Genomic DNA, 26,763 nt, shown 5'->3' with positions numbered 1-26,763 from the left:
TATTATAACACAGATAAATTTTGAAGACATTACGCTAAATTAAATACACCAGTTACAAAAGGACAGGTATTGTAGTATTCCACTTACATGAGGTCCCTAGAGAAGCCAAATTCATAGAGACAGAAAGGAGGATAGGGGTTGCCAGGGGCTAGGAGGAGGGGGAATGGGGAGCTGTTGTTTAAAAGGTAAGGAGTTTCAGTTTTCAAGGTGAAAAAAGTTCTTAGAATGGATGATGGTGATGGTTGTACAACGGTACTAATGCACTTAATGCCACTTAACTGTACACTTAAAATAGTTAAAATGGTAACTTTTATGCTATTGTATATATGCATATAAAAACATACAAATAAAATATAAAACCTATATAAGATACTCACTGTGGTGCCTGGCATACTGAATAATAGGTTTAAAACTAAATGAATGAAATAAGATACCCTTTGCAAGAATGAGTGATATCAAAGAGTTTTAAAATCTGTAATGCGCCATCAAAATACATCATGTTCCCACCATGCTTTACCTGCAAGGTGAATTCTAGTGGCAGTGGATCGCACCCAATGTGACGGTCAGTCACTTCTGGAAAGGCTTCCTTTCCCACCACTTCCCTGCACATCAGCTTCTCGGCCTCTCTGCTGATGGGCAGTGGATGCCCCTAGAAACCAATGCAGACAGGTGTTTGGGCATCCCACTGTTGACGGGAAACCAGAAGCAAATCATCCTCTAATTTGTTGGCCAATGAGTCCAGATCTTCATGATTCATAATTTGTTGGATGTTGTGTTTCAAAGCAAAGCTCAGCAGTGTGTGATTTTGGTAGTGTGGGAGAGAGGGCTTCTCTGAGTGTGGGGAATGTGGGGAACGCAGCCAACCACCCAGTCTTCGGAAGACTTGCCAGTGTTACTGCTGATCCCAGTGCCGAAGGCGGGTTTGCATTTCAAGTCCCATGTCCACTGAGGAGGGAAAGTGGTCTGGGCTCTCTGGCCAACTTAAGGGAGATCAGAAGTTCTCTTTTTTTAAAAAGATTCTATCCCTACTTGCCTCAAAAGGTGCTGCTACATCCGCAGTGGCACAGGGCTACTTAGGCTCAGGGATTGTCCCTGGGGTTTAATAATGTTCTTCTTTTCCTCTTAGGCACAGCCCAGGCCCAGGAGGCAGGAGACCTGGGTCCTGCCCTGCCACCTGCCATCACCATCTCAGGAAACTTGCAGAGACGCATCTAACTGCCCTGCCCCTCAATCTCTGGTGCTGCAAAACTGGGACTCATCGTTCAGATGCGAGGTGGCTTGAGGAAAGGAGAAGGTGCTGGTGATGAAGAGGGCCTTGGAATGAGAGTTGGGGTCACACTGGCCGCAACTTCTCCCATTCTCTGCTTGAAGTTCCTTTATGATTGGAGAGGCTGGCAAGTGAGGGAGGCAAGGCCATCAGCTCTGGAGTCCGATGGCCCAGGTTTCAGATCCCAATTCTACAACTTACTGACCTGTTTCAGTTTCCCCATCTGCAAAAGAGATTAAAAACACAAAACAGGCCGGGCACGGTGGCTCACGCCTGAAATCCCAGCACTTTGGGAGGCCGAGGCAAGCAGATCACGAGGTCAGGAGACCGAGACCATCCTGGCTAACATGGTGAAACTCCATCTCTACTAAAAACACAAAAGAATTAGCCGGGTGTGGTGGTGGGCACCTGTGGTCCCAGCTACTCAGGAGTCTGAGGCAGGAGAATGGAGTGAACCTGAGAGGCGGAGCTTGCAGTGAGCGGAGATGGCACCACTGCACTACAGCCTGGGAGACAGAGCGAGACTCAGTCTCCAAAAACAACAACAACAAAACCCTGCCTGCCTTGTGTCATTACTATGAGGATTAGCTAAGTTGATTTTTGTTAAGCAATCCACACAGTTCCTGGCACATAGTAAACCACAGGCGAGCACATGGTTTCCTCGTCCCTGTTGCATTTGACAGAGGACTTGCCTTAGTGGCAAGCTCTCTCTCCCCTGATCTGTGCAGCTCTGGGATGTGGCCTAATAGAAACAGATCTAAAGGGCTGGTGGGGATTGGGTGGAAAAGAGATTGTGAAACAATGATCAACACAGAAGCTGCCCTGGAGATTTTCTAAAAGGTTCTCGCATTCCTTTAATTAACTTCCATGAGGGGAGGACAGAAATCAAATTAATAAGTCAGGAAAGAATGCTGACATTTAGGGAAAGAAATGAGCTTTGATGTCAAACAATCTTCAGTTCAGATCGACTGTCTCGCTGTGTGGCTTCAGGAAAGCTGTTTAACCCCTCTGAATCTCACTTTCTGTATCCAAAAAGTGTGCATAGCATTCCTTTCCATTCAGGGATCCTGTGAGAATTAAATGAGATGACGTAAGTCAATATCTAGCTTAGCCCTGTTGTCTTAAATTGAATACTTCTACAAAATTTTGCAGCTCCTCCTATCAAGAGGTGGGGTTTATTTTCCCATCACTGAATATGGGTTGACCTTGCGAGTGGTGTTAACCAGAAGAATGCAGTGGAGGTGACATCATGCAAGTAGACCTTAAGAGACAGTGCAACTTTCACTGGGGCCGTCCTGAAGCACTGCCCAGAAACCTCAGATCAGGAAATTGGTCTAGGCTTCTGGAAGACGAGAGTCCCCAGGGAGGAGCATCAGGGTTTCCAGTCAAGTGTCCCAGCACAGCTGCTAGACATGCGCCTGAGGCCATCTTGGGACCTTCCAGCTGAGACAAGCAGAAAATCACACAACCAACTTAACAAAATGTAAATCAATTCTGGTTGATTTAAGTCGTCAAGTTTTGTGGGGAGGTTGTGTTATATAGCAAAGCCCACTTGAAATAGCCCTCAATATAGACTGGTTGAATTGAATAACTGTAGAAGTGAAAATCCCTCGAAAAATACAGCACATGCTTTTAAGCACAAGCTGCTATTATTATTCATACTGACTAGTTATAATAAGAATACAATAAGAGGTAACAATGTAATAATCGTGGTTGTTTGATGACTTCTTATTTCCTGTCCCTTGGGAGAAGACCACAGTCAGTTGGAACAGGCTTTGACAGGCTCAAATAAGCAGCAACCTTCTTTGCACACAAACATTTTAAATCTCTCTGTCTTTTCCTGTCTGTAATAGCTCTGCATCGCCTCACTGGGCCACCTGGGATGGTGCCACAACTCCTATTAATATTGCCATACGTGGCAGCATTGCACTCGAGTCCCACGCTCTCAGCTGCCTGTGTGTGGCACAGAGCCTATTTTTAGAGTTTTACATCTATAATTATGTATGTTTCACTGCCTCTCAAATGCATATTTGCTCTGGGGAGAGGTTATGCTTATGTAATCTCAGCTATTTTTGATAGGACAAAATGTGTTATACCAACCTGCTAAGTCTCATTCAACCAGAGCAAACAGTCCAACAGTCTCTTCCTCACTCAAACTCCCATGTAAGCAGGGATGATACTTGAGACATTTTGAGTACTGGTAAAACATTGTCACTGACAAATCAGAATAGAACCAGCCATTACATCACATTGGTGTTTACAGCTCTGTTCTTAAGGGCCAGTTCAGACTACAAATCTATTCATGATTTTTACAAATTAACATTCCCTGCAAGGAAACAAATCAACTGGGAAGGGGAGCTCAGTGTGATCCTGGTGTTATCCGGATGACATCAGCCTTGTTGACTGCCTGGATCAGTTTCCCAAGGTGTCATGTCCTTGGCCAAGAAGTTTTTCCAAAGGAGTTTTCTAGCTCAGAAGGAAGAAGAACTGGCAAAGTCAAGACCAACTTGGTGGGCCTTAGTGATGGAGATCTGGGGCCCAGGCCTAGCAGATGAAGCAGGTGACCTGGGGAGGCCCCCACTGTGGGGATGCTGCGGAGATCCAGACAGGGAGAAGGGTGAGGGTCAAAGCAGCTAAGCAGCTGACGGTGGGAAGCAAGCCAATAGGGGCAGGATCCCAGGCCTGCTGAAATCAGGAGATCTTAGATGCCCCAGGAAAGGGGATTCTGCCTAGGGGAAACACAGAGTCTTTTACTCATTCACTTACTCACTCATTCATTCAGTGGACATTGACGGAAGTGTCTACTGGGAGCCAGATACTGCCCTAACTGCCAGGGAAACAGATAAAAACTTCTAGCTTACTTATAAGATATCGGTTTTTCTCTATGTATTAAAATGTTTAAGTAGCAAACTTAGAAAATACAGAAAAGAATAAAGGAGAAACCCCATCTTCTGGATTGTCATCTTTTAAAGACCATCCTTGTTAATGTCTGGCTTATCTCCTTATTTGTACATGGTATATGCTTTTTAACCTCAGAATTGGGATTGTATCCTATAAACTATTGTTCACTCAGTATTATATTTCCAGAAGCTTCTTACACCTCTAATAGTTTTTCTGAATATGACTTTTAATGGCTGCAGAGAATCTCATTTTGAGGACTTGCTATAAATTATTTAAGGTCCCTCAATTCTCATCAATGTTGTCTCCAAATAAAAAATTTTATATCCCCTTAAAATTGTCATTTATGGCCGGGCATGGTGGCTCACGCCTGTGATCCTAGCACTTTGGGAGACTGAGGTGGGCAGATCACCTGAGGTCAGGAGTTTGAGACCAGCCTGGCCAACATGGCGAAATCGTCTCTACTAAATATACAAAAGCCAGACGTGGTGGCACATACCTGTAATCGCAGCTACTCAGGAGGCTGAGACAGGAGAATCGCTTGAACCCCAGGAGGTGGAGGTTGCAGTGAGCCAAGATCACATCACTGCACTCCAGCCTGGGCAACAGAGTGAGACTCCATCTCAAAAAAGAAAAAAAATTGACATTCATATGCCACAAAAACATGCCACCTAGTACCTTCATGAGAAGTGAAAATAAATAGAGTGGTGGTCTCTGCTATTTGAGAAGTATATCAGAACACAAATGAGTGAAAGTTATAGTACTATATCAAATAACCTTAATTTGCTCTAGTTTGTACAAACATTTTCAAACTTCCATACTTTTTCATACATTATTTTCATTGTTATAACTAGCAAAATGATAATAATTGTCATTGGCAAGAGTACAGAGAAATGAACACTTATATATTTCTATTGAGAGTTCAAATTTCACTGTGTTGAAAGATTTTTAAATGCTCAGACCCAGCATTCACCTTCTAAGAATTTATGTTAAGGAATTAATATTAAAGATGTGTACAAAGATTTATGAAAAACAATATTTATATCGGCATTATTTTTGTGCTTAATACATAGTAACTTCTAAAAATGGAAGCTATAATTACCAGTACTAGCATCACCAATTCCTTTTCCAGCCCCATCTGGCTTTTAGAATAAGAATATTATAATTAATACATTTTTACATTGGGCTTCATCTCTTTCCAGAATTATTTTTTGACACTTGCATTGTTTTATAATCATGTTAACTGCAATTATTAAGAAATTAACTTGAAATTTTTGGGTTCTCTGTTAAGCCATGTTTCTTTTATATTGCTTTTTCTCATATCTGAATTATTTATTTTGCTTCATTTTTCAGCCACCTGGAGCGTTTCTTTGATGATTTTTGTTTTCAAGAAGTAATAGTCACAACATATGTTGTTTATGAATCTGTCCCCATAAGATTACCCGCACACTTTCGGAGGGCTGTGACTGGGATTGCAGACACCACCCCAGGAGTGGAAGCACAAAAAAGATTACGAATATACAAGAATGGCACCTTGGCTGCATATAGTCTTAGTTCTCAATCTCAATCCTCTGAAAGTTTTTGGATTTTGATAACATTTTATCTTAGAATTTGCTAAGAAGTGTGACCTAGTGCAATTTCTTTCTTTCTTCTTTTGAAGGTAATTTGGGTATTTCTACCCTCCACCCCAGAGGACTAAATGATTATAGGATTCTAAATTTTTTATCCTTGAAATGCAAACATTTTAGCCATGTATGCATCGAAGAACTCTTAGAGAGGATAGCAGATCTTTTCTTAGAAGGCCATACAGCTTTCTAAGTAGGTCATAGGGTCTGTAGTGGCCAGCATGCAATTCTGCTGTTGTAGCAGAAAAGCCGTCCAGAAACAATGTGTAAATGAGCAGGCATGGCTATGTTCCAATAAAACTTTATTTGCAAAAGCAGGTGAACAGCCTGCTGGGGCAGTTTGCCTCTCGATTCTACAGACACAAGTCTTGCTTCGGCTCAGGGGAATTTTCTGTCATATCTTGAGTTATTTTTTCTCTTTCATTTGCTCCGTTGCCACCATTTAAAATCTTACATAGAGAGTTGATCTGTAGCTGCCTTTCTAGCTTCCTCTTTCCTTTTTCTTTCTCTCTCTCGTCATATTTTCTCCATTTCTTGTCGTCTTTTCACTGATTCTGGGAGGATTCCTTGAGCTCACTTCTAAATTCACAGATTCTGTCTTCTGTTCTATTCAATCTGCTCTGTATTGCCCTAACAACACTAGAACATTTCCATGATTATGCTTTTCACTGGGAAACTATCTTTCTGGATTTCAGGGATTTCCATTAAAAGAAACAATATCTCTAATCTTATGGGAAATACCAAAATTAGAGATCACTTTTACCCTTGTTTATTGGGATAGTTTTACATCATGAGAGAGTATATGTTTTGATTTCTCAAAATAAGCTCTCTTTTTTAAATCACAGAAACTTTTCCTACCTCTGTTACATTTTCTTTTATTGTATGTATTTGCAGAGGGAAAGCTGTTGATCCACTGTTACAACTTGAGAATAATTCTGTTAGAAACTTATTTAAATATGTTACTCACAGAAGGGAAAAGAACTTCTTGGTCTATTCTGTAGGTTTTTTTTAGTTTGGAGGTTCAGTTGATTATGAGGAGAAGAAAGTGGGTGAGTGGGAAGGTGCAGCAGGAAAATGCACCATTTCCTGGCGGTTTCTTTTCACCCTGTGCAGGCATTGGGGCAGCAGCATTCACAGTCATCTGCAGGGCTGATATTTGCTCACTCCGCTGCTCGGGACCCTCTCCTGGTCGTCCCCACCTAGCCTTTCCAGGAGAGCTCCATTTACTCTCCTATTGTGGCAGGAGGCAGAACTCAACTCTGGAGGTGGGGCTTGGACACCAGACCTAATTGAGGACTAGCTAAAACAGGTCAGGGCCAGAAGCACCTCCCCATAAGACACACCCATCAGTGGGCCATGTCAGTTTACCAGTGCCATGGCAACGCCCAGGAGTTACACCCCACCTTTTCATGGCAACACTCGACAACCCAGAAGTTACCTCCCTCATTCTAGACATTTCTGCATGGACTGCCCCTTATTTTGCATATAATTAAAATTGGTTATAACTATGAGCACAGTGGCACTTCTAAGCTGCTATTCTGGGCACACAGCTTACAGGGCAGCCTGTCTTCTGCTGTACATTGCTGCTTCAATAGAAGTGGCTGTTTAACACCACTGTCTTGCCCTTGAATTCTTTCCTGGGGAGGCCAAGAACTCTCCTGGGCTAAGCCTCAACTTAGGGGCTGGCCTGTCCTGCATCAATATGGCAGGAAGGTTTATTATTGTCCCAAGCATGTACTTCTCTGCCATGACTGTACTAATAGCCCCAAATCAGGGCAGCAAATCCTTGCTTTCATTGAGTCTCCTTAGCAATAGTTGTTTTTTCCTTCCCACACTATTTACATCACGTGAAGCCTGGTGTGAGTGGTGCTTTTGGCTGTTCCCTATCAGGGGAAGTGGTACAATTCCTCAAGTCCTTTAATCTGCCCCATACCAATTACCCTGGGGTCCATGATAGTAAATAACATGAACCCAAGGTTGAGGGGCTTTTGCAGCTCTTGGGGATCCCCTCCACTTCTGCGGGGGCCCTTCCCATGCCTGCATTAGACGGCAGCCTTCATTCAACCACTTTCCTTCTCCATCAAATCCTTTAAAGAAAAGTACTCAAGAAAACCTAGGCAATACCATTCAGGACATAGGCATGGGCAAGGGCTTCATGTCTAAAACACCAAAAGCAATGGCAACAAAAGACAAAATTGACAAATGGGATCTAATTAAACTAAAGAGCTTCTGCACAGCAAAAGAAACTACCATCAGAGTGAACAGGCAACCTAAAAAATGGGAGAAAATTTTCGCAACCTACTCATCTGACAAAGGGCTAATATCCAGAATCTACAATGAACTCAAACAAATTTACAAGAAAAAAACAAAAACCCCATCAAAAAGTGGGCAAAGGATATGAACAGACACTTCTCAAAAGAAGACATTTATGCAGCCAAAAAACACATGAAGAAATGCTCATCATCACTGGCCATCAGAGAAATGCAAATCAAAACCACAATGAGATACCATCTCACACCAGTTAGAATGGTGATCATTAAAAAGTCAGGAAACAACAGGTGCTGGAGAGGATGTGGAGAAATAGGAACACTTTTACACTGTTGGTGGGACTGTAAACTAGTTCAACCATTGTGGAAGTTGGTGTGGCAATTCCTCAGGGATCTAGAACGAGAAATACCATTTGACCCAGCCATCCCATTACTGGGTATATACCCAAAGGATTATAAATCATGCTGCTATAAAGACACATGCACACGTATGTTTATTGCGGCACTATTCACAATAGCAAAGACTTGGAACCAACCCAAATGTCCAACAACGATAGACTGGATTAAGAAAATGTGGCACATATACACCATGGAATATTGTGCAGCCATAAAAAATGATGAGTTCATGTCCTTTTTAGGGACATGGATGAAACTGGAAGCCATCATTCTCAGCAAACTATCACAAGGACAAAAAAATAAACACTGCATGTTCTCACTCATAGGTGAGAATTGAACAATGAGAACACACGGACACAGGAAGGGGAACATCACACTCCAGGGACTGTTGTGGGATGGGGGGAGTGGGGAGGGATAGCATGAGGAGATATACCTAATGCTAAATGACGAGTTAATGGGTGCAGCACACCAACATGGCACATGTATACATATGTAACAATCCTGCACATTGTGCACATGTACCCTAAAACTTAAAATATAATAATAATAAAATAAAGAAAAGTACTCAAGTTTCTAGGTTATCCATGGCTTAGTTTCTAGTGCTGATAGAGATTTTCTTTCTTTCTTTTCATTTTTTGTTTTTTAATTTGGTTATAATAAGGTTTGGAGAGGCAAGGGAAGTAAACAGATAAACTCGAATCGCTTTCTGAAAATGGAAGCCACAGTTTCTTCTTGATTCCTTCTGACAACTTGAATTAACAGACTTGGAAAATTTTCTCTTGTGTCCTGCAGTAACTCAATTCAGTTGGGAGGCACCTGTGGTCCTCCTTGTCGTGAACAGTTCTGTCTTCTCATGCGCCTGTGACTTTTCTTTGCTTCTCTTCACTAACCCATTGCTAGGAGTTCTGTCAGAGATTGTGCGGTTCCCTGTGTGAATAATTCAGGCCGCGACGATGGGAGAATGGAATGTTTTAAACTGGATGGAGTTCTCTTTGGCTGATTCGAAGATCTAGATGCTGAAGGAAGAAGAGGGAGCTAGAAGAGGCCAGGGTAAGGAGGTCAGCCTGAACGGGAGCGGTGGCGGGAAGTTTGGACTCCCTGCTCAAGGTTCCTTTTCAGTGTTTGGTATTTGCACTGGGGGTCTTTCTATTGTGAACACAAAGCCCAACTTAGAGGGAGGTAACTGAGGAAGGGAAACCGAGGAGTAGTTCTGGTTTCAAGTAGAGCTGAATTTAAAGTCAAAACAACATCCTTGACAATCCAGTTTCTATCGCTTCCTTGTGCTTCCTGCTGTGTTAGATTGATTCTTGGGCTCACTGTAGTGGCCCCTAAAACTTCTGGGTGATAAAGTGGCTACAACAGCTCCAGCCTCACCCCTCCTCCTCCCATCAGCTCAATTCCAACAGCATAGAGCTTGGATCTTTCCCTTGGTTTCCACTAAACATTTTTTTAAATTAATAAGAGCTTTATTGAGATGTAATTTACATACCATATAGTTCACTCACTTAAAGTAAAATTCAGTGATTTTAGTATATTCATGGAATTATACAACCATCAGCACAATCAATTTAAAAAAAAATTCATCACCTCAAAAAGAAACCCCATTCCCATTAGCAGTCACTCCCCATCCTCCTTTCTCCCAGCCCTAGGTAACCATGAATCCACTCTCTGTCTCTATGGATTTGCCTGTTCCGGACATTTCATACAATACGTGGTCTTTTGCACTAGGCTTTTTTTACTTTGCATGATGATTGAGAGGCTCACCTATGTTGCAGCATGTGCCTGAATCTTATTTCTTTTCATGGCTGAATAATACTCCATTGTATGGATGCATCACATTTTGTTTATACATTCACTGGTTGAAAGATACTTGGTTTGTTTCCACCTTTTGTTTATTACAGTGCTGCTGGGATCATTTGTGTGCATTATGTGAACATTTGGTTTCATTTCTCTAGGGTAGGTATTGAAGAGTGGAATTGCTGGGTGACACAGTTCACCTTTTGAGAAACTGGCTGTTTTCCAAAGCAGCTATACTATTTTACACTCACATCAGCAGTGTCTAAGGGTTCAGTTTCTCCACTTCCTTGCCAGTCTTGTTCAGATCTCTCTATTTGGCTGTAGCCATGCTTGTGTTGTGAAGTCATATCTTATTGTGGACTCCCACTAAACTTTTGAGAGCCTTTCTGATTGGACCACCCTGGGTGGTGAGACCATTCCTGAATCAATCACTGTGTCAAGGTCCATTTAGTGCTGGATTGACCAGACCTGAGTCAAGAACCTCATCCTGGAGATCCTTCCAGACCATGTGGACTCAGAATGAAGAGAAGGGTTGACTCCAAGTTCAAAATCAGAGTCATTACTAGAGTAAGAGGATCTGGGATGCTGGGAAAATGAGAATTCATGTCTACTAAAGCTCAGCCGCCAGCAGTCTGCTGGGGCTGTGCCCTGACCCAGGCCTGGTGGAAGTTGGCTTCAGAGTTTAGTCCCAAGGAATTGCTGGTCTGGGGGTCCCCTTCACTGTGCCCCTGGCACCATGGCCACTTATCCATGGCACTGACCAGTTCTAGAGGCTTTAGCCCACTCTCACCTCCAGTTTTCACTGCAGCAGGGCTGTTGGTGAGGATCTGCAAAGACAGTTTTGAAATTTCTGTCAAACAGACCACTCCTTCCCATTCTGGAAATAATGAATTCTTCAATCTGGCCCATCTGCCGTGTATCTAACAGATGTTCCTCAGACCTCCTGGCCTATAAATACCACCCTTTGCTAATACCCAGTATGGATAAGTTTTCTCTTATTTTTATATACAGTTGGTCATTTTCTGGGGAATCTGGGAGATAGATAGGTATGTGCTTATGTTGTTGTCTTCCTGCACTAGAGAAGTAACTCCAGCGTGCTTCCTGGAAACAGCTTATGACTCAAGCTATCTATTTCAAGACTGGGTTAAAAATGATGCTACTTCTACTAAAAATACAAAAATTAGCCAGGCATGGTGGTGTGATCTTGTAGACCCAGCTACTCAGGAGACTGAGGCAGAAGAATCACTTGAACCAAGGGGGCAGAGGTTACAGTGAGCCAAGATCATGCTACTGCACTCCAGCCTGGGTGACAGAGGGAGTCTCTGTCAAAAAAAAAAAAAAAAAAAAAGGTGATGCTACTTCAAAACACATCATGTCTCATTGGACACTCTCCACATGGTCAATAATATAATAGAAGTCAGGTGTCACCTTCTAAACCATGAAGGTTTACTACATGGTGGGCACTATGGAAAACATTTTCATGTATTACCTCATTTAATCATGAAATCCCCATGTTATTCTCACATTATAGGTAAGGAAACTGAAGCTCAGAGAAGTTAAGTGACTTGTCAAAAGTCGCACAGTAAACCACAAAGATTCACATGTAGTGCTAAAATTTTTAAGTGACCCTGCCTGCCACTGTGATTTTCCCATCACTTTATCTGTCCAGACCCTCCTCCAATCCTGCAGAGCCTCCTTGTGAATACGAGAAACCCATCCCCCGACCTGCTCCTTTCTGGTTTGGCCATCATCAGGGTCTGCCTGGCCTCTGGAGTAATCTGCTGTCTGGCTCCCTGACCCCAGTCTTGCTTCCTGCAATCCATCCTTTGCCCTCCAGCCAACATGAACTTTCTCCAGTGCAACACTGATTGTATCACTGCCTGATTCAAAAGGCTTCAAAGCCAAGAGTTGAAAACTCCTCAGTGCAGGGCACGGCCAGGCTCCTGTGATGCTGTCTCTCTTGCTGCCTCCACACCCTCTGCTCTACTGCTCGTGTGAACCATTTGCAAGTCCATCAATGCACCATGCTGCTTCTCACTTCTGTCTTTGCACCACTTGTCATTTTGTCTTCTTACCTCTGTCCCCACCCCTTACCCCTCACCAGTTTTACTTCTCTGTGCTCTTCATCCTTCAAGGCCAAGTCTATGTAGCAGCCCGTAGAAGAATACACTTCTTCAAAACCACCACCACAGACACAGCCACCAGGCCTTTAGTCAGGGATGCAATGGCCTTGTAGCTTTGAATCACACCAGCCTACCTGGTTGACCTGCTTACTAGGTTGTCCTCAGAGTCAGAATAGAAAGACTGCTATGGTCATCTGGTCGACCCGAAACCCTTTTCTTAACAGAGATCAAAGCTTAACCCATATTCCATATGGCCCAGCTCATGTTCCCTGGACCATTTCAACAACCCAGGCATAAGGAGCCTTGGCCAGTTTTTCCATCTGCAAATTGAAAGGGAATGTTTCCCCCAGATAATCTCCCAGGCCCTTTTCTACTCTAAATTTCAGGATTGCACGTACTGTCTTATCTTAGGGTCTACAATGAGTTAAACATGATCTCACATTTCCCCATCTCTCTCTGTCTCCTTGCCCCTTGTTCCTTGTTTACTTTCGGGGTACAGCCTGCTCCTGGAAAGTCGTCTGGGCTGTAAGGAGTGGTTACTGCACTTCCATTATTCATGAGTCCCAGGGCCAGCAGTCCTGCAGTTGGAGGATTTGAGCCACAGGTCCCCAGCAGGCTGCATGTCCTACTTGAGCAGGAATAAAAGGCCAGGTTGGATGCCTGCAGGAAGGGTAAACAAACCCATACGTTTTCTACAACAAAAAAAGAAAGAACGAATGAAAAGAAATATTGATTATGTGGCATTGAAGTGCCTGGGGCTTTAACAGACATTCAAAATTGGATGCATTGCTCAAGATCAATAGTAGGTTTTATGCTTCTGACCTAAAAAGTACCAGCTCTATGTAATTTAAACACCGACAGCCACAAGGATATCTCCTAGCATCTGGCCTGCTTTCCTCAGGTACCCCGGACACATCGGCTGGCTTCTCTGCAGCCATTTTCCTTTTCTTTTTTTTTTCGCCGGAAGATGACAGTGGATAAATAAAAGGATTATTTTCGGAAATGTGGAATCAACTGCTTCTGATATCATTGCCTGAAATGATAACCTCAGACAGCGGTGTTGCATGGCTGAAGATGGGGAGGTCAGCTCATTGACAGGAGGCAGGGAACAGGGGTGGGTTTCTGAGGTTGGAAATGAAGGACAGGAGAGGTGAGTGCTTCCCGGCCAACCTCCCAGGCCTGGGGCTATAGGTGCACACAGGTTCTCCCCCTTGTCTTTGTGCCAGCCCATGGGATGGGAGGTGCCCGGTTTACAGAGGAAAAAACACAGTAACTTTCTTAATTGAGTGGGGATTTGGCTGCTACTAAGGGGGTGGCCAGATGATTTCTAGGGGAACATTTGTGTCTAAGAATTTTTATATGTGCATATGCACACGTATGCAGACACACACTCACACATACTTCTTGTTGGCTGGGGGACAAACAGAAGCAGAAGAGGACTGTCACTGTTATGGCAATGGGCTCCGATGGCCTGAGATTCCATCCTGACTCCATCAATTATTAGCTCTGACTTGAGACCAGTTACTTAGTTTACCTTTCTCTCAGTTTCTTCATATGTAAAATGGAGGTGATAATCATAATTAATAATAATAATATCTACAGTTTAGGGTTCTTGGGAAGATTAAAAGGGTCTCTACAGGTAAAATTTAGCATGGAACAAGCACACGATAAGTGTTAACGAACTTTAGTAACCAGTAGGCAGGCAAGTTTGGCAGAGAATGTGGCTGCTTCAGGTTGCCAGGATGCAGGTTGAGATGTTGATTTCAACAGCGAGTCCAGTTCAGCAGGGCCGAGGTGGGCCAACACCCACCCCAACATCCCAGGCACATGCACACAGGTAAAGCATAGCACCAGCCTTTCAGGAGGTAGGTTCCTACCTGTGACTCCAGCTGCCCTCACCATATCTCAGGCAGTGCCCTCGGGTCCTCACTGGAGCGGGCACCTTAACTGGGTGAGCCTGCAGCTTTTCTGGGTGCCTGATTCTCTTAACCCCCACCCAGAGACAATCTATGGCCCTTCTGTGCTGGCTTTGTTTATGGGCACAGAGTGCATATGTTGGGCAGAGTTGTGTAAAGTTCTCTTTCCCCCCCTTAATTTTGTGGCAGGATAAGACAGTTAATCTGTTTTGACATGCTATCTAAATGGCCCTCAGATCAGTGTACGGAAGAAACCATCCATAAGTCATGTCTTTTATATTCATGTACTGGTGTGTACAAGAGGGAGAGTTATATTGGCTGCAAGAGGCAGAATAATAATGGCCGTTATTATGGCGATTTCAGGGTCTCCACATTCACTCCACATATCAAATCCTCTTTCAATGAGGCCAGTTCCATCAGCTGTCAGATTCTATTAAATATATCCCTCAGACCCACTGACCAGCTGACAGGAGAGAAACTCAAAACCACACACCCCGCATTAGCATCATAAAATGTGAAGTCAGCTGGAAGGGATGATAACAGAACTGAAAACAGAAGAGATGAAAATCTGCAATGCCCTTGTGTCCTCCTAAATAGAAACCCCAAGAATTACAAACAGACCCATAAAATACCAAGGTGAAACAACAACAACAAAAACAAAAACATGACAAATATCATCCTGTTGTATGCTTCATAACATAGAATGTTTCTTTTACCTTTTGTTAATGTGAGATTTGCATAAATGTTTCATGAGGTTAATACAATGCATAAACCAAAACGTTTATTAGGCAACATCTGTGCTGTTTTCCCAGATAATGCAGTGTTTCTTCCAAGTCAATGAAATATAACCTATCATAAGGTTGGGTTGTTAAAATACTTGTGCAAAGGCTGTGATCATATTTTATGCTTTTGCAGATGCTCTGGTTCTACCAGAGAATTTCTTAATCAGACAAGAGCTTAAGATGGCTGGCACCTTAAAATAAGGTGTAGAGGTTCCCTTGGAGACAGAGCAAGAGAGGAGAAGAAAGATTTCTATGAGTTGACTAGATTTGCTTCTCCATTTCTTCAATCTAGCTTTCTAAATTTGGATTTGTTTGCAGAGATATTCGCTTAATACTTGAAGGAAAAAATAATTAGATCTGTACTTAGAATCTACCAAGAAGCAGAGAGTGGGTCAAAATGCCCAATGACTTTATGCAGCTACAATCCTATCACAATATTGGTTCCATATGGGACTCTTTAAAGGGAAAAACAAAAAAAGTTATGAGACCAATAATTTTTAATGAAACTTGGCTTAGCTCACAAGCAAGTCCAACAGATGAAACAGCAGCCCAAGCTGGAAACATGATTTTTCTTCTTCCTGGCAGGGATGAAAGAAAGCATTGTTTCAATTAAGAAAGAACCTAATAGAGATATGTTTTGTATTATCAATTTTACACAAGTAAAGATTTAGACATTGTCTCTCTCTCTCAACATCTTTGAGGGAGTCCCTCTCTTTCTCTGACGGCTGTGTGAGATCGTTTTAAATGTGGGAGCCTTCCTGACCCTGCTTTTTGGGTTGGACTTTTGATGGAAAGTTTTAGTAAAAAATTGTTGAAAGCTCTTGTCTCCATCAATTTGGGGCAGATTTTGGAGGTAGAGAAAGTTACCAGAAAATGAGGATGGCAGTCTATCTATCATCTATCTGTCTATCTATCTATTATCTCTCTACCTCACTGTAGCATGAGATTTCCCAGTAGTGAAATTTTGGGCTAGATAATTATTTATTGTAGGGGGCTGCCCTGTGAATGGTATGATGTTCAGCAGTTTCCCTGGCCTCTACCCATTAGATGTCAGTAGCATTCTTCCCCCAGTTTGTGACAACCCCAGAAGCCTCTAGATATTGCCAAATGTCACTTCGAAGGTAACACTGCCCACCAGTTGAGTGTTTTAGTATTTTCCATGAAACACTTGGACATTTGTTTACTGCCATATCTGAGTGTCCTGTGTAGGATTATTTGCTTAAGGACAAAGGTAACTTTTTATTTAGGTAGCATCTGAGTCTGCTCATATCTAGTGGCCTAGCTCTGTCTGGGTTGGAAAAACTCCATATGTCAGAACACAGAAGAAGAATACGGGTTGTAAATGGCAGCCCATGCTGCCCATGCCACTGTGGAATGAAATGAGCTACAGAAGGAACCTCTTGTCCAGGTTCCTGCCTTCAGATGAAACAACTAGGCTCAAAGAGAGTTGGTTCAGCCATTACAAGTGTTCAACTGGGGTGGGGGATCTTCCCGGCACCTCCTTGTCTCTGCCTTGCGCATCACTCCATTTTATATTTTCTTGAGCTCTTACTGCTATTTGAAATGATCTTGCTTATTTATGTGTATACATTTGCCTCTATTTTCAATTGACTGTCTCCCCCACTAGAATGCAAACTCCATGAGAATAAGGACTTTACTTGCTTTAAGTGGCAATGTAGCCCTTTATACAAACTTAGGGGCTTTAGTGTCAGACCCAAGATCTGCTGCTTATTAGCTACACTGACTTTGGGCAGCCATTTAGCTTCACTAATCTATATTTTCCTTCTCTGTAGAATAATAATAATAATAATAGGATTGGTTCCTATCTGATGGAATTAAATGAGATCATACTTAACACATAATACGTGCTCCACAAATACAAGCTCTTATTGCTCAACCACCATAATTATACCTAACACAGTGGTTCCTGGCATGGAAAGAAACACAATAAATATTAGTGAAGTAAACGAATGAATGAATGAGCAAATTCCCTTGTGTCTGTCTCTAATTTTATTTTATTTTTTTAAGATGGAGTCTCACTCTTGTCACCCAGACTGGAGGGCAGTGGCCGGATCTTGGCTCACTGCAACTTCTGCCTCCCAGGTTCAAGCAATTCTCTTGCCTCAGCCTCCCTAGTAGGTGGGATTACAGGCACCTGCCACCACGCCCGGCTAATTTTTTATTTTTTTTTCGTTAGTAGAGACAGGGTTTCACCATGTTGTCCAGGCTGGTCTCAGACACCTGACCTTAGGTGACCTTAGGAGGACACCCACCTCGGCCTCCCAAAGTTCTGAGATTATAGGTGTGAGCCACTGTGCCCGGCCTCTAATTTTAAATTTCTCTTGTCACAGTTTATAATTTGCTATCAAATCCCCTTTTCTACTTTCACTGGAGCTGGAATGCCGTGCTCTAATAGAATATTTGTCTCTAAGCAAGTAATTATAGCAATCATATATAAATAAAATATATATTGGGAACAATATATACCCAATTTTTTTTTGGTAACATCCCAATTGGTGGTATGTCTTCTCTTAGGAAATACCATTCCCGGCAAAGGACTTCATTATTTTCTGAAATTCAATTTTGGCTGACCCAGACGGTCTTCTCTTTCTCATGGGTTTGTGGGGAATCTGTCAATGTCCCGAACTAGGGGAAAGTTGGAGAGGGACAGTGGCAAGTGGAGTGCTTGGGTGAGAGGCAGTGGAGTTCTGGAAGGGAGTGGAGTGCTTGGGTGAGAGGCAGTGGAGTTCTGGAAGGGAGTGGAGTGCTTGGGTGAGAGGCAGTGGAGTTCTGGAAGGGAGAGGAGTGTGGGTGAGAGGCAGTGGAGTTCTGGAAGGGAGAGGAGTGCTTGGGTGGGAGGCAGTGCAGTTCTGGAAGGGAGTGGAGTGCTTGGGTGAGAGGCAGTGCAGTTCCGGAAGGGAGACGCAGCGCTTTGGTTGCATATGACATTGCTCAGCCTCCTCCCACATCCGAGTGGCAAATCACCATGTGTGAGAAATATGCTCAATCAGAGAAGAAAAAGAGATGTAATTATGTCATTTATAATGAATTCTGAAGGAAACAAAGAATTTAAGAAGGAAAACTCTGGAGACAACCAGAGCTCCGAAGCCTTTCGGATCATCTGAGCTGCCCTAGAGAAGACGCATAGCTGATCAAACATTCGTGCCGATCATAGGAGGCCATCCCAGCCCCTGAGAATGCTCGGGAGGAAGCAGAAAAACTCAGCAGCCCAAGCAAACACAGTCCAGCTTTTATTAAAGAAATTATACGCTCCTCTCAGCTTCCACCCACATCGATAATATCAACTTTTGGACAAACGCATCTCTCTGGGGAACAGGTTCTGAGACTGGCTCCTAATCTTCTTTCTTTGAAGTATCCAAGGGCTTAAAGGCATGTGTCAATATCTGGGGCCTCTGGCCTTTGTAGGAGGGGGTTTGAAAGGGTCCTGCTGTGGAGGAGAGTGAGACCACCAGCGTCCACATCCCCCTTTCCAGGCTGACTGTTTCCATTCAGTCAGCCTTCAGCCTCAAGACCACCACCTGCCCACGCTGCAGTAAGAACTCCCTGAGGATCCTGCCTGGTGTCTCATAAAGAGGTGGTCACCATGCACCTCCTGTTTTAACACAGGCCATGCTCAGGGGGTCCCACTTTCAAGAACTAAATATTTCTAAAAGATTGATTACAGCACTTGTTATATCACATGATATGGAATACCATTAATTAACTCTTTTGAAAATTATAATGAGAATTGAGTTTATGAATATCTTTGTATATTGTTGTCTTGACCAGCATTTCCCAAGTGTGCTGCTGATGTAACAGCCAACATCTACTTCCTGTGTATTCTCTCACAGGCCCTGTGCTAAGCACACGCTTCATCAGATGTGCTCTTCACACCAGCCCCAGGAGATAAGTATTATTATGCTCATTTTACTGAATCCAGATCCCATATTTTAACCTAAGCTTTTGTGGTCAAGTGAGTTTGTAAAAGTCAGAGTTAACCAAGATTAATGGATTTTGTTACTATAGGAATTCTCAGCTTTTTAATATGTTTATATCCATTAGAAATCTCCAAGAGGGAGAATAAAATATGTAAACTTTTCCAAACATACTTTACCATGGAACACTTTTTTCCCCTAGTGTTATTTCCAGGGGTTAGTTTTCTATAGGAACCTTGCTAGGGAGGGTTATGTCCTAAAGAGACACAGACTCTACTTTCTGGATTAGTCACAAGGCTACAAAGTGGATCATTGAATGAGTTTTTAATGAGTTCTTATGTTTCTATAAACTACTTTCAAAACTGCAATATCAGAATTGAAAACTTGATACAGAGCCAGGGTTATACCATGCTGGATATCAAAAGTCATGGGAATACTTTGGCAGAATTTTCACTGCTTATAAAAACTCTCACCAAGCTCCTTCATTTTACCCTCTAGTTACCAATTTCCTAACTTACAGGATCTTTTCCCAGGACTAGAAGAGATTCTTTCAGCAGAAACTCTACAGCTTACCTGAGAGCAGGGGCTAAACTGTCCATAGACTAAATCTGGCCAGCTGCCTGCTTTTGTAAATAAAGTTTTATTGGAACACATCCATATACATTCCTTTACATAGCGCCTAAGTTGCGTTCACACTGTAAGGGGCAGAGTTGAGTAGCTGTAACAGGAACTATACAGACCACAGAGTCTAAAATATTTACTATGTGATCTTTTTCAGAAAAATTTGTCAACTCTTGCCTTAGAGCAACATATTTACAATGATTACAGAGCCTGGCTACAACAGAAAACTTCTTCAGTAGAAGCCACTGCCTAATATACCGTAAATTCAATTTGAAGCAAGCTATTGCCATGGCTTACCCATTCTTTAAGTTCAGAGATCCTATGTAAAGCATGTTTTCTGCAGAAGGAAAAAGGAAAAAGACACCAGCATCGATTGAGCTGTGATTAGGTATCTGGAATGGCACATATACTGTCCCATTTGTAACAATTTAGATAAGCAGATGGTGACCCCATTTTATGCAGAAGAAGATTACTTCAATGAGGTGAAGTCATTTGATCAAGGCTATACAGTAAAGGATTTGCATCTCAAACTCTGACTCAAAGATGGGTGCTGATTCTATAGAATGGTTAAGAGTGAAACATCTGGAATTACCTGGCCAAGATTCCAATTCTAGCTCGGTCATGAACTAGCTTTGTGACTTGTGCAAGTGACATAACTGTGTGCCTCCATTTCCTCACCTGTGAAATGGGAAAGAAAAATACTATTTTAATAGGGTTTTGAGAACTAAATGAGTTAATTCGTGATACCTGGCGTATTAAAGGTACTGAGCACATGTTAGTTGTTGATGTTAAATGGGGAGGGGCATCAAAGGATGGAGGATGACATCTAAACTTCTGGCTTGAACAAATTCTGAGTTGGGATGGTATATTCGTCTTATCAGATATATAAGTGAACCTCTTGAGAGCAGGGAATATTTTCTTGTGTCTTCCGTACACCCCCTGTCCCCTCAAGTGCCTTGGACAACATATTCCACTGATGCTTACTGGTTAATTGAAGGTGGAATTGAGGAAAGAGGACTATCAGGAAAGTGAAATTTTTTTTAATTTTTAATTTTTATAAATTTAGGGGGTACAAGTGCAGGTTTCTTACATGCATATATTGCATAGTGGTGAAGTCTGGGCTTTTAATGTGCCCATCACCTGAATAGTGAACGTTGTACCCAATGGGTAATTTTTCACCTCTCACCCCCTTCACACACTGTCCCGCCTTTTGGAGTCTCCAGTGTCTGTTATTCTGCTCTGCGTGTCTGTGTGTACCCACTGCTTAGCTCCCACTTATAAGTGAGAACATGTGGCATTTGACCTTCTGTTTCTGAGTTATTTCACTTCGGCTAATGGTCTCCAGTTCCATCTATGCTGTTGCAAAAGACATGATTTCATTCTTTTTTATGGCTGAATAGTATTCCTATATATCTATATATCCTATATATCTATATCCCATATATCCAAATCCTATATATCCTATATATATATCACATAGGAAAGTGGAATCTTGAGCTCCTAAAACTGTTGGCAGAATGAGCTAATGTGGGGAGCTTTGTTGGCACTAGTGACTGATTTTTGCTTCAGCTTCAGAGGACTGGGCCTTTGTCTAATATTTCAGCGATCCCACCATCCCAAGCTTAGTGCCTTAAAACAACAATCATTTATCATCTCTCCAAGATTCTGTGGGTTGATTGAACACTGTGGCGGTGGTTCTTCTGTTCCAGGTGTTGCTGATTAGAGCTGGAATCCTCTGGGGACTCAATTCTGCTGGAGCAACCAAGAGGGCTGTCTCACATGGTTGCAGTTGATACTGGCTGTGGGCTTGAAGTCCATTCAGGGCTGTCGAGCAGAGCACCTTGATTTACCTCTATGTGGCCTCTCCTTTGACTTGGACATCTCACAGTGTAACCATTGGCCTCCAAGGGAAGAAAGCTTAACTGTCTTTCTCAAAGTCTGCACTTGGAAGTCCCAAGACAATTTTTGTGCCCAAATTCAAGGAGGGAGGAAAGGGACCGCCTTTGGATGACAAAGAATTAGTGGTCATCTTTAAGCCACCATATTCAAACTCCTGAACCCATGTCTGACCTTGCCCTGGAGCTGGTCACCTGCAGCCAGCATCTTCCTCGCAGACAAGTCACTCCCATTATTCTGTTTGTGAGGTTACCTAGATCTTAACTTTCAGTGGGCTTCTCAGTGTGTGACCACTGCAGTCTGTTCATAAGGCCTGAAGGAGGGTATTATCACGCCCCCTCCTTGCCCTTTCATTGAGCTTCCTAAAGCAATTTCAACGTTGCCCACACCTCTGCCTCTTCAGATCTTCCTCCTCTACACCTAAATAACTCATTTGCCCTTCCTGTCTCAACTTAGGAGCCACCTCCTCCAGGAAGCACTCCCCTATGCTCTCAATGCATCATGATTTAACCCCTTACCTGGCCCTGCCCATCCAATCATTGCATTTTTCCCTCGAGTTGTCACAGGCTGCTCACTTCTTGATCATCTCCATTAGACAGAAGGTTTTACAGAGGGCGGGACTGTGCTTAATTCTCCATCGTGTTCTCAGAGCCTCACATGGTGCCTGGGATCTAGTTGGTGCTTAATAAATGAAATATCCCCATTATTTCCTACTGTCCTACTCCCAGAATCCATGCCACCAAGAAGGCTAAAGATTGGCAATTGGAAGAGGGAAAGCCAAGGAGAAGTTAGTAGGGAAGGCCTGGGAGCCCAGGGGGAAGGGAACTGAGAGACTCTAAGAACACAGTGCAGGTAGGGGACCACTTTGCTGGGCCAAGAATTCTGGTATCATTCACTCAAAGTCAGACACTTGTGTCCCAATGGTTTCCTGAGCTTTGGTAAAGTCTTAAACCCCAATAAATGCTTTATTCACATCCAAGAACACATTATACCTTGGGGTGGCTCAAAGACCCTGCCTAGGAAGGAGAAGGGGGCACTCTGAGAAGGAGACCCTGCCTAGGGAGGAGAAGGGGCACGCTGAGAAGGTCACATCTTTGGGCTCCCCCTGAAAATGTTTTTCCAAAGCAAACACATGTGAGTTTATAAAGGCAGGTTCATAAAAAAGAAATCAGAGGGGAAGTCGTGGATCTAATAATGCCCCAAGCCCTTATACTTTCCCACAGGCGTCTGGGGCCTGACCCCCCAGTCGGATTGAGCCACCCACCCAGATGATAGCTGGCCTCTAAGCTGAGGGGCCTGGGGAGGCTTCAGTGATCCCTCTGCTGTAAATGTTGCCTCGGCTGGCCTATAACTCTGGGGCTGTGGAGGTGAGTGTTTATTCATAATAAGTAGCACCTGGCTGAGCAGGGGGCCTCTCCCACCCCCAACCTTCCAGGTCATACAGGCAGAGCTCAGGCTGTGGTCTTCTGGGGACAGGTTTCAAAGCAGCTCCTTAACGGCCCTCTCCTGGGTACTAAACAAAACTGCTCCTCCTCTCTGTATTCTCTTCACCCTGACTTTTTCCTCCCTAAGAGCCATGTTCCACATCCCAGCTCACAGCATTGACCTCTTCCTTACTTATTCTGCACAAAATGCAAGTGTGTATTTCCTGCATGCCTTGCTTTTGATATCCCAGAACAGAGAAGAGGGTCTGAACTAAAACTGTAGGGGCAGAAAGAAAAAAAGCAGCTATCATCCTTAGCTTCCCTGGGCACGGCATTCACATGCCAACATTTGTCACACGCAAATGAACATGATTTTCCCAACATGAAAAATTTCACTTCAGTCCTGCTGACTTGGGTTTACTAATTGCCTGATAGCATTTTCTTTGTTAAGCTTCACTGTGATCATCACACTTTTTGTTGAACTGACAGTAGAAATATTCCGCAGCCAACAACCCAAATGCAGCCTAATGCACGAGGACACTGATCTTTCATGATGGGGGTACATGCAGGTACAAGTGTCATTGTACAGGCCTCCAAGCCTCCAGTCTCTGAAACTGATGTCTGTGCAGGGCTTCCTGGGGCTGCCATAATGCACAACTTCAGGAAGATGCCATTCACACTGTGCTCCTGTGCCCAACGTCCCTGGAAGTGAGTGGGGTACAATTGTGCACACTACCCAGTGGCCCTAGAATACTCCATTCTGATTCTGGGGGTATGGCTGGGCAAAATGCAGGGAAACTAGTGAAGCTGTTTACTAAAGGCAACTGGAGCAGGGCCCAGGGAGAGAGCACCCATATTCACAACGTTGTTCTAGGTTGTGTTTTTTAAATTCTGAGCTGCCTGCCTCCCTCCCCAAGGCCCTTTGATGGAGGCATCATTAGTTTTACTGGTCAAGTCCAGTTGTCAAATGATACCCAGGGAAAGAGAGACAGCCTGGATACTAAGGGATGATTAGAATACAACTGAGGTTTGGGGAGAGTAAGGGGAAACCCTGTGGAACTTGGGGGTCCCTTCCCTGTGGGGGCAGTGACAGAGTGAGCCACAGGGAGATCTCCTCACCTAATCTGCACACTCCCTCCTAGCAATGAGGTGCAGCCTTCTTATCAGCTGAAGAATTCAGCCAGCCGGTCAGGGTCGCATACCACACAGTGACTGGGCCTGGCTCGGCTGTCTAGCCAAGAACAGACTGGTCTTTGTTCCTGTGTGACTGGGGGTGCTACTCAGGGATGGAGAATCTAGGGTGGGTGCAATTATGAGATTTTTTTTAAGGTATAGAAATTGTATCTCCCATCTTGTACCATGGGAAAATAAACTGAAGGAGTATGATGTTGAAAGAGGAGAAAGTGGGGTCATTTTCATTGCTGGAAATTCATCTTCCCAAACGTGAACCATGAGTTCACCTGCCTTCCTATTGTTGCAAGAGCTACCACTGGGGTCAAAACAGTGCACTTAACTTTCAAATCTGGTTCAACTTCTCCTGAAGTCATATCCCCTGAGGACTCATAATCCCAAAGTCTTGGCATTTAAAGAATTCTTATAGGTCATCCGTTCACCCATCCATCCATCCATCCATCAATCCATCCATCTATTCATCCATCCATCCATCCATCCATCTACCCACCCACTCATTCACCCATCCATCCACCCCCCCGTTTACCCACCCATCTACCCATCCATCTATCCACCTATCTATACATCCACTCATCCATACATCCACTCATCTACCCATCAATCCATCCACCCACCCATTCATCCATCAATCCATCCATCCATCCAACAACCATTTATTGAGAACATACTATGTGCCACCCAGTGGTGAACAAGAGAAGCAATGAACCTCCTGTCATGGAGCTGACATGCTATTGAGGGAGATGGACAGTAAACAAGTAAACAAACAAATAAGCAAAATAATTACCAGATCATGGTAGATACCCAAAGAGAGAAAACCAACGAGACATGAGAAAATTAGTGGAGAGGCCTGGCGTGATCAGGAAAGGCCTCTCCAAAGAGGTAACATGTAAGCTGAAAACTAAAGGACAAGAATAAGCCAACCATACAAAATAAAAATGAAAACAAAACAAAACAAACAATTGAACAAAAAATGGGAGAAAAGCATTCCAGGCAGAGAGAATAGCAAGTGTTAGTTAAGAGGATTCTCTCAAGTGGGCAGAAGCTTGGCAGGTTTGAGGGGCAGAAAGGAGCCCAGCATGGCTAGAGCAGGGGGAACTTTGCAAAAACCTTTTGTTCCAATGAAAATAACACAAAATCTAATATAAAATAAATCAGAGCAGAGGGATTCAGATAAAGTCTGGTTAAAACCACTGATAAGATTCACCACTGCCAGAAACTAACATTTCCCCTATAATATTCAGTATTTATTTGAACTATTTGGTGATGCCAAACCATTACCTCCAAAATCAAAGTTTATGGGCACCTCAAGAGTGTATGAGTCTCAAGGGAGCAGGGCTTATGGCAGGCAGGGCTTTCCTTGGGGTAACATCTTCCCAAACAAAAATTCTGCATATTTGCTGAAGGGTTGACACTCCGTCGGCCAAATAGCATCAGGCTGTGGGTTCCCCCTCCCAGCCAGCTGTAGGCTTATCCAGCTGGTTCTCGCTGAGCAGTGCACAGGACATATTTCAGACCAGGAGACTTTGAAGTATGTGTTCTCTTAAGGCTTAACAATGTCAGGCTTCATAACCCAAGAACTGGCTTGCTAGCTTCCTACTTTAAATTGCTCATAATTTGAAACATGCAAACATTTCCACTTTATCAAGCAGGGCTACTAAACGTATTATTGCTGGAACCTGCATGTTTTATGGTCTCCATACAGCCAGGGAGCTGAGTTTTATTAAAATAGACTGTTAAGAGGCTCAATTCATTATGGAATCTTTCAGGCCCCAGAATGAAAGAGTTTTGTTTATTCTAAGGGCAGAAAAAAAGGGTTGGGAAGAGAGTGAGGATAACTCTGTGTGTGCATCTCTGTGTATGTGCACGTGAGTGTGTGTGTGTGTGTATGGCAGGGGAAGAGGTGGGAAAAAGGTAGAGACCACCAACAGTCTCAGCCCTGGCCCTCACTGCCCCTTCCACCTCACTTCTTGTACCAGCTGCCTGTCTGAGGTGGAACATTTGTTTGTGGGTCTGTTACTTATGGTAGAGCTGGGTCTGGCTTCAAGACAACTGGAATTTAGCAAAGAAGGGTGATCCTCTAGGGGGAACAAAAGAAGCTCAAGGGCTCCTCTGAGAGTGGGCACACCGAGGATTTAAAAAATGGAATCTAGTCAACAAACAAGAACTAGGCACAAAGCTATTAAAAAGGATATTGATGGTGCAAACAGGCCAGGCTACATCTTTCCATTCAGTATATTCCTGGGATGGGGGCAGTATTTAATGATTTTAAGGATAAGACCATGTAATAAAGCCATTCCTATGTCTTCAGGTAACCTTCATTACTTGCTAGAGCAGAGATATGGAACTTCTTGTAGCATGTTGCTCCTAGCCTGCTATATCTCATTGGCATGCTAGTCCCCATGCTTTCCTGGTTATAGAGGTAAGGTCTTGAGACTATATAGGGTGGTAAAGAGGTATCCACCTGTCCTCGTATCCAAGTTAACCCTGCAGTTAGATTCTAGCCCCAGACTAGTATCTGTCTGGCAGCAATTGCATGAGAGACCCCAAGTGAGACCAGCAGAAGAGCCACCCAGCTGAGCACAGTCAACCCATAGAAATAGGAGAGATAATAAATAGTTGATGTTG

At 43.3% G+C, this 26,763-nt stretch overlaps 1 long non-coding RNA gene across 1 annotated transcript; it reads right to left on the bottom strand.

The window, feature by feature from the left end:
- Positions 1-2,092: 2,092 nt before the first annotated feature.
- Positions 2,093-20,172, bottom strand: LOC130540880 (uncharacterized). The gene is made up of 3 exons (XR_008954898.1): positions 19,925-20,172; positions 15,593-15,649; positions 2,093-2,334 (listed from the first exon to the last, which is right to left on the bottom strand). It is a non-coding gene; the product is annotated as an uncharacterized LOC130540880 (long non-coding RNA).
- Positions 20,173-26,763: the final 6,591 nt, after the last annotated feature.

The sequence above is a fragment of the Pan paniscus genome, chromosome 18 (genome assembly GCF_029289425.2).
Source record: "Pan paniscus chromosome 18, NHGRI_mPanPan1-v2.0_pri, whole genome shotgun sequence".
NCBI classification, from domain to species: Eukaryota; Metazoa; Chordata; class Mammalia; order Primates; family Hominidae; genus Pan; species Pan paniscus.
Note: the sequence above shows the minus strand (reverse complement) of the source record. Positions and strands in the feature narration are given on the sequence as shown.